At 41.1% G+C, this 8,586-nt stretch overlaps 1 long non-coding RNA gene across 1 annotated transcript; it reads right to left on the bottom strand.

The window, feature by feature from the left end:
• Positions 1 to 858: 858 nt before the first annotated feature.
• LOC113971861 lies at positions 859 to 2,063 on the bottom strand. The gene is made up of 3 exons (XR_003535677.1): positions 1,947 to 2,063; positions 1,065 to 1,172; positions 859 to 958 (listed from the first exon to the last, which is right to left on the bottom strand). It is a non-coding gene; the product is annotated as an uncharacterized LOC113971861 (long non-coding RNA).
• Positions 2,064 to 8,586: the final 6,523 nt, after the last annotated feature.

Here is an 8,586-nt window from a genome sequence, read left to right as displayed (position 1 = left end):
AAGGGTGAGGGTTTGTGAAAATCCACAGCCTAAACTGGTCTGACTCTCATCGACTCTCAGCCTCATTCCTCGGGCTGTGAGTAAATTTAGAGAGCTCCAATTGCCAATCTGGAGTAATTTACACTGAATAATTAATCTGATGTGCACCCCAGTAGCAGCAAACAGAGTCAGGTTGATATTTTCACTGAATCCAAGAGCAGGATCAGACTCACAACAGCTACTTTCTTCTGATTTATTCCGTAATTCATATTTTCAACAATATGCAATCCATTAGCAGGACAGAAAAACATACACCAACTACTTGAGTGGACTCAGGATTCTTGGGTTGCTCACTGACAGATGGCTTGTTTTGTGATTTTTCTTTTTTATTTTCCCCCCACAATTTGCTTTCAGTTATATTGGAAATGGTTTACTACTTCCATAGGATTTTTAAGATAAGTAGAAAGATTATTGGTCACGCTCTTTGAAATTCATCATGAAGCTGGGCTGGCTTTGGCTGCAGCTTGTTATTTGTTGCATCTCTCTAAAGTGGAATATGTTCAGGACACGCTCCCTTCAAAGGTTTGCAGAGAGGAAAACAGTCTCAGCAGAATCTGCCTTTGCATCAGCTCCTGGAGGGTCCTTAAATAACTTCTCTCCAACGTGGCAATATTTCAATATCTGCTAAGAGATCCTTGTTAACAGGAGGGACCCCGGATCTCATAACTGGGTTTTTATTACAAATCCCAGGGATGTTTGCTCTATAGATACAAAAGAAAACTTCTGCTCTCTTGACTTTTTTTAAGGTAAATGTTTCAGGGGTTGTGTTTTTTAAACTATGTATATTTGGTAAATGCAATTCCCTGCCTTCTCCTAGCAGAACTTTATTTTCTTCCTTTATAGTAATATATAGATCTGAAATTCCAAAGGTTTCTGGTGCTTTTCAGCTGTCACCTCGAGTCAAAATCACAGAGTTCAGCTATAAAAAAAATTGTATATAATAAATTTAACTTGACCTAACTGAAGGTTTTTAAAGTGAACAGGTATTTTTGACATTAAAAAAAATATTAATATGACTGTATTACCTATATATCTCCTCACTTCTATTCATGCCACAAAAACCCCACACTCTTGTCCAAAATGTGGCCTGAAGTTCAGTCAGTGACAGACGGTGCTTCGGAGAACACACTTTGCTAAAATGCAAAAGATACTTTGCAATGTTTCAGGCCATAAACTGAAACCACGTAATGTGATATCCAATCCCAACTATCCATAGGTATTGTTGGAGTGTGGAGGGACCCCCTGTTTTACCAGCATCCCACACAGTCCTGTCTGAGCCCAGCACAACCCTTCAGCCCACGGTGTTGATCGGTCCCTACTTAGCGCTTACGGGGTGATTTTACCCACCCAACTAAACTTTCATACTCTAGTTCAAATTTAATCAATTTTTTGTTTTGCAGCCTTTTGTAGATTGAGTCTTTTGTTAAGAAAGGACGTCTTGTTTCCCAAACACGCCAGAAGGAATCGCTGGCATCAGAGTGCCACCAAAAGGCAGGAGAAGAAATCGGCAGCCAGGCACTGACCTTTGCAGAGACAGCTAAGGTTATGCACATAACATTTGCTTGTTTACTTTGCAAAATAAGCAATGAGTTGGAAATTCCGAGCTTAGCAAACGTCTTGCTACACCTGGAAAGCAACACTGACAACAACAGCAAAACCCCACGGTTGTTCTTGGGTTTGCTGTTGTTGTGGATGGAAGCCGTTGCCGGCTCCGCTCTGTATCTATCATGATGCAACTTTAATAACGTTAGCCAAGACCGCTCAGAAAATCACAGTTGTAGCTGGAGGCAAAAGGGAAAAAAAAAAAAAAAGAAAAAAAATGGAAAAAAAAAGAAAAAAAGAAGAAAAGAAAGAAAGAGGGGGAGAAAAAAAAAAAGCTAAAATGAGGTGCTTCTCCCAAGCCTCACCTAGTGAGCTGAGTATTGGCTTATGCGTGAGAATAAGCAAACGAATCGATCGCTGCAGTAGGTTGATGGCTACTGGTCGTTTTGATGGATATGACGGTAAAAAAAAAGTCCAGATTGGTTCACAGTGGACCTCAAACCATGTCAGCTAAAACCAAAGAGACAAAAAAGTGACAGCTGCGGAGAGTACACTGCAGGCAGTCAATGGTTCCTGTGATTTATTGTTCCATCTGCCTTGCCGCTGTGAGGACAAGTTCCCCCTGATTTGGTTAAAATGAAAAGGACCTCAGAGAGCACAACGTGTTTTTTGAAAATGTGCAGAAACTATTTTTTTATTTCGTGATTTATGTGCCTTTCCCCCTCCATAATGTTTGCACCAATTGTTACCCAATAATGCTTACTGAAAAATGTGAAGCTTCCCAACCACTAAGAAATCCTCCAGACCACCCCCACCCCTCCACCCCAGCACAAAAAGAGAGGGGAAAAATTGAAACAAGGAAAAAAAAACCTGGGGAAAAAAAAAAGGCAACAAAAAACCTGCATAAATAACCCACGCTGTCAAAGCCAAACCAGAAAACTAGTTTGTCTATTTTTTAACCTTCCTGCTTTCCAATTAACAGCCGTGTTTCGGAGCCTGCCGGGCTGTGAGGCGGTTAAAAACCGGGCTTGGCAAAGGGTGCTGTGTAACCATTTAATATATTAGAGAGTTCTAACCCCGATTATAAATTTGCCTGAACCACCCAAGTGCTACAGCCACCAGTTCCCTATTAGAGGAGGGTATTGCTGGAGTGGAGGGGACAGAGAGGACAGAGCCTTCTCTGGCTTCACACACCAACTTTTTTTGCCGTTTCTGACTTGAAAAGGAACATTTCCTTCATGCAGTTGATGTAGCTTATTACCCCATTAAAGAGAAGCACCACACGACACTTCTGTCAGGGTAACACCGAGGCCTAATCAACACTTGGAGGTGTAACACAACACAAATAATCTCGCTCCTCAGGGAAGCCGGAGTAGCAGCCTGAGAAACGCTCTGGCTTTTCCCCGGGAGAATTCAAGTATGCCATAGCAGAAATATGGTTAATGTTTTAATACATTTATGGAGCATAAATCATAAATGAAGCATTAAGCATCCGGTGCTCCCTCAAAAGTTTTAACAAATACAGGCAAATTGAATGAATCTGGCCAAGCGAGGTATTGATGATTTTCCATGTGTGTCACACAGTGGGAAAAAATGGACGCGGGGCCTCCGAGCCCCGCTGCCTCCTCACACTCCTCGCATACATTATCGTCCCCACTTAACCAGGAACCCACAAGAAGCCAAGGGAAGGCTCTTCCTCTCCCCCTCCAAGAAATGTTTCATGCAGATCAGCAAATTTTCAGCAAATTTCCCATGAAAAGGCGGGCCGGGGCCTGCGGTGCTGGGCCAGGAGCGGGGTCCCCGGCGGCCTGACCCCGGCGGCGGTCGCTTCCTGGCTCCAGGTTTCCTTCGGCCTCACAGGTCCAGCCCGGTGTCAAAAGCTGGCCTTGTCTCCTGTCTCAGGATGTTGGTTTTACCTCTCAAGTGTTTCCTGAATTTGCAAAAATTCTTGGGGTTTTGTTTTTTGTTGGGTTTTTGGTTCTTTTTTTTTTCTGGCGGCTGCCTTGCATGTTCAAAAGCACATTTACCTTTGCCAGGGAGGGAGAATAAAGTATTAAAACAGGAAAAAAAAGAAGAAAAGAAAAAAGAAAATTAAAAGAAAAGCAAGAGAAAACAAGAAGGAAAGAAAGAGAGAGAGAAAGAAAAAAATTTCTTAGTCGCTACTGTTGAGCAGGGGGTTTTCTCCTGGGACCAGTTCTACTTTTGGAACATGTTATTGTCAGGCAGAGGTCAACATCTTTTACCTCTTTTTTCCATTATTCAAAATAAGTATTGATGTTATGTTTTAGCTATTTAAAAGCCAGCTGCCTTGCTCATTTCAGATATTTTTCCTGGTATTATTGTATGTGGTAATAGCTGGCCTGTGTATCGTCTTTCACAAAATCTAGCCTTTCAGGGTCTCAGTCTTCAAATGATATCAATCAAAATTTATGCAATTCAAAATCCATATGTATAGAGTCCCAGTTCACCTCATTTAATGATAATAGTAAACCACATGTTGTGTACATGTCTGAAACACTTTTCTAGTTCTTGACTGTATTAACCCTAGGGGCACTATGTTTTTGTACAGCTTGCCCAACTGAGCAGCATAATATATTGATTAATACTTGGCAACAACTGCATTCTTGAATAATAAAACCATGAACAAGGTAAACGTGTACTAATAAAACAAGAAGAGTGTCAATATTATTTGGGGATGTATGTTAATAAAAGACGCTAAAGAACAGGCGAGCCCCCAAACCCACAATTAACAAAGCTTGGTGCCTAAAGCTGCTCCCAGATCCAGCCCCACGTGATGTTGTTACCCCAGAGCCTCCTCACCTACCTGGGCATCCGTGAGGCGGCCACAACAAATGCTCCATATTTATAGGGACTGCATGCAGCACACAGGAAAAAGTTCGGTGTTTCTGCAAAAGGCAAATTAAAATTAACAATATTTCATCATTACCCCGATTCTTCCCGGGCAGAGCCCAGTGCAGGTACCACCGGCAAAGTCTGGGAACAGGCACTGACTTTACAATAGAATTTGTTTCTTCCAGGCTGCATTATTTACTTAAGCTTTAATATACAGTTCGAAATAAGATTTGCTTTCATGGAAAAACACTAAAACATTTGGCAAAGGAAGAGCCGAATGTTTCCCTTAATTTGTTTTGGCAACTCTGAAAAATAGATCCCATTACGCTCACGTTTGCATTCCAGAAACATAACAACGAATGATCATTTTACGAAAATCAAGATATAATTAAAAATAGGGTGATATAATAAGCAGTGTGCTAAGGCAGAAGGGTGAGGGGAGACGTGCTGGAAAGCAATGCTTTCCACACTGGGAATGACTGAGGAGGGAAAAAAGCAAAGGACACCAGCTGAAAAGCTATTGCCAGAGCTTATTTATTTATTTTGGGGCTGAGGGAGGGGGGGAAACAGCGGAAGAGGGAAGGGCTTGTAAGTAAAAATTGTTTAGCAAACAGTTAAAATAGTTTCATGCCTTTTTCTTTTTTTAAGGAAAACAATATCTAAACACAGGTTCATATTCATATTTCAGTCATTTGACTTTGGTAGGAAAACAAATAGTGAGGAATTAAACACAATTATGGTTTGATTAACTGGAGCTTGTTCCTAAAACCACAAGGTAGAGCAGCAAGATTGCATCTGTGTCTTCCCTCAATGCCATCCACATGAGTCACAGCGAGGCAGGAAAGCTGTTGACAAATTAATACTTTAAGAAAATAAACTATGGTCATGTTGAACATAGAGCAACTTTATCCTGATTAATTTGTGTTGGAGTGGCTCCAGCCCCCTTTACAAAGCCGCGCAGTTTGTACAAATGTAATTTCCTAATATTTACACGAGGAAAGCCTCAGCCGTTAAGCTTTGCCTCCAGTGTGAGTTTTGTGGTTAGTAAAAAGACAATAAAAATACAGAGAGGTAATTGTAAGCACATTTGGAAAAAGAAAAAAAAAGAAAGAGAGAGAGAGAGAGAGGGGAAAAAAAGAATCCCTGCTTCTCTCCACTCCTCCTCGCAGAGCCCTATAAAAGTGGCAGTGCTGCGGGGCCGCGGTGCCAGGCGGCCCCGGCACAGGGCTCGGGAATGCAACACCTAAGGCTCAACCACGGCTGGAACGGCACCGACCCTCCACCATCCCGACATTCCCGGGGCTGGCTCTCTCTTCCAAACCATCTCTCCATCCCCATTAGCTCATCCCACGCTCTCCATCACTTTATGTCTTTATTTAAATAGAACATACGGCATTCGCACAATTGTCTAATTTAATAAATAAAGGGAGGGGAAATGCAGCTATAAGTGTTGCTTTGTTTGAGGAATATTAAAAATAACCTTTGGTTTTAATGAGATTTTTTCCCCCCCTCCCATCAGTTTACACAATTTTCCAGATGCAAAATGAGCTTTTGGCTGTAAAATATTTTATCACATTGTCTTACACAATAAAGATTAGATGTTTTTGCTCTCTCTCAACTCCACCGCAATTATTTTTTAGTGTTTGCAAATCATAATATCATTTAAAAACCATATTTTATACCTCATCTAAAATACTTTTATAGCAGTGTGATGAAAAAAAAACCCAACACAACATCTATTTAACTACTCTTTTTAAGTGACTGTAATATGCTTTGGTATAATTTCCCAGAAAAAGGCACAGCTAAAAAAGCTTAGCTGTTCTTGAAAACAAATCTCCCAAGAAGCATCTTTGCAAAAAATCCCCAGAATTGAATTCCCCTGGCTGAAGAGCCCAGAGAGCCTGAATATAAAAATAGTAGCCCTGTCATTTCACATTCATTAAGTGTGAAACTCAGAAATTAATAATGTAAAAATATGCTTTTTAATTAGTCTTACATTCTGCCCAATGTACTTAAATGGGATCAGCAGCTCCCTAATGATTTTTTTCTTAATAAAGTATTAGCCTGTGATGCACTGGGGTTGACAGGTATGATAAACTGGAAAGTACTTTTGGAGGCGTATGAATGATACCAAAATAGTACTCTCCCATTTAAATGTAATTAACATCAGGGAGCAATATTACAGGAGGAGAAGCCTGCAAGATTTTTATTTCGGGGTATTTTTTTTTCATTTCTTGTTTTATGAGTAGTTTGATGATTGCAGCAGTGATTTTATAATTTAATTACCTTTGTTGAAAGCTAAGCTTTTGCTAATAGCAGGTCAACAGGATCATAAAGCAGCCTTCAAAAATATTAAAAAAGGAGGTAAATCCCCTTAGCAAACCTACACAATAAGAACCGGGTGCGCATGTGTGGATGCAAAGCATTTTATGGATGTATGGATATACAGACTCCTGTTCCCTTATTATTTGTTTACTATGCTATTTCAAATCAGTATTTTCTCTCTAAAGGGCTCTGTTATACATTAATCATAATAAAATAAAGGAGAAAGAGAGACCAAAAAAAAAAGAGAGAGAAATAAAAAACAGAGAGAGAAATAAAAAAAGAGAGAGAAATTAAAAAAAAAAAAAAAAAAAGAGAAATAAAAAAAGAGGGGGGAAAAAGAAAGAAAAAATAATAAAAAAATAAAGTTTTGGAGAAACCCATCTGGCACAGCATGGATTTTTCCAGAACCAATGTGGATGAGGAGTGAAGCTGGTCACTCCAGACCAGCGACCATCACCCCGTCATCCCACCCCATACTGTGCCTTTGGGCCCTCTCCTTCCACCACTCCTTCCCCAAACACTTTGCACTTTTTACATTTCCAAAGCTGATTTTAAACCAGGAGATAAAAGATCTCTGTCGACCTGCGCTGCTTGTGCAAGAGTATTCCCAAACTTATTTATATGCCAAATGTCACTTGTGTTTACTTAAGAATTTCGTCTCATATCTCAGAGTCACAGCGCTCCCCGAAGATGCACTTGCCATCGGGTAAACAAGCAGGGAGGAGGGCAGCATTCCTGGATTCCTCCTCCTGAAACCAGAGGCTCCTCCATGTGCATCGCCTTTCCTGAGCACAGCCTGGCATTTCTGTGTTTCCAGGCTGACGGATGCAGAGGTTGAGGTGCTGGGTGGCATAAATAGCTCAGGACAGGGATTTGTGGTGACATTGGGGAAGTGGCTCCCTGTGCCTCCTGCCCAATGTCCAACCCCTCTTCTCCACTATGTTTTGAAGTTGGAATAAAGGAAAACTTGGAGCTGACCAACCTAATCAGGCAAAACAATCACTAGATAGGTCAGACTATAAGCAATGAAGGGGACTTTCCATTTTGATACTGTTTTTCCTTTAGTTTCTCTGAAAATAGTTAATCCAACAAACAAACAAACAAACAACTGTTCTTTTTGTCCTTTTTTAAATTTTTTTTTTCTCAGTGTTCCATTACAAACACATCCTTCAGGACTGATCTTGCCTCTGAATATCCCAACCAAACTGGAGTGCCTTAGGCCAAGTGAAGCACTCATTCCCTGCCCAAGGTGGCCAAGGGACGAGGTACAGGCATTCAGGGGAGCTTCAGGTTGGCCATCACGAAGAATTTCTTCACTGAAAGCGTTGTCAGGCACTGGACAGGGCTGCCGAGTGGTGGAGTCGCCACCCCTGGAGGTGTTTAAGAAATAAGTGGACATGGCACTCAGCGCTCTGATTTAGTTGTCAATGTGGTGTTCAGTCAAAGTTTGAACTCAATGATCTTGGAGGCCTTTTCCCACCTTAATGATTCTGTGACTCCCCAGTAATATGGTGCCATACTGTTATCACAGAGATGTGGGGTGAGGGGATCAGGGCCCAAATGGTGTCCAGCTGGTGGCAGTGCCACATGGGAATGCAGCTGCATCACTACAGGACATCCATTTCTCCTGCTTTGGTAACTTCCAACGTCCTTTACAAATGCGATCATGAAATGTCATTTCTTTTCTATTTATCTTGGTGATACAGAACTGCCCAACTATTGGCCATACGTGAGCTCTTTTATAATACTTTTCCAATCACAAACACCATTCCATTGTTCCCTGGGGATCTCTGTGATGGATCTAGCTATCTATCTATTTACGTGTTC

This window comes from Neopelma chrysocephalum, unplaced genomic scaffold (assembly GCF_003984885.1).
Source record: "Neopelma chrysocephalum unplaced genomic scaffold, ASM398488v2 Primary Assembly neopelma1_85, whole genome shotgun sequence".
Classification (NCBI taxonomy): domain Eukaryota; kingdom Metazoa; phylum Chordata; class Aves; order Passeriformes; family Pipridae; genus Neopelma; species Neopelma chrysocephalum.
This window is presented reverse-complemented; position numbering and strand designations above follow the sequence as displayed.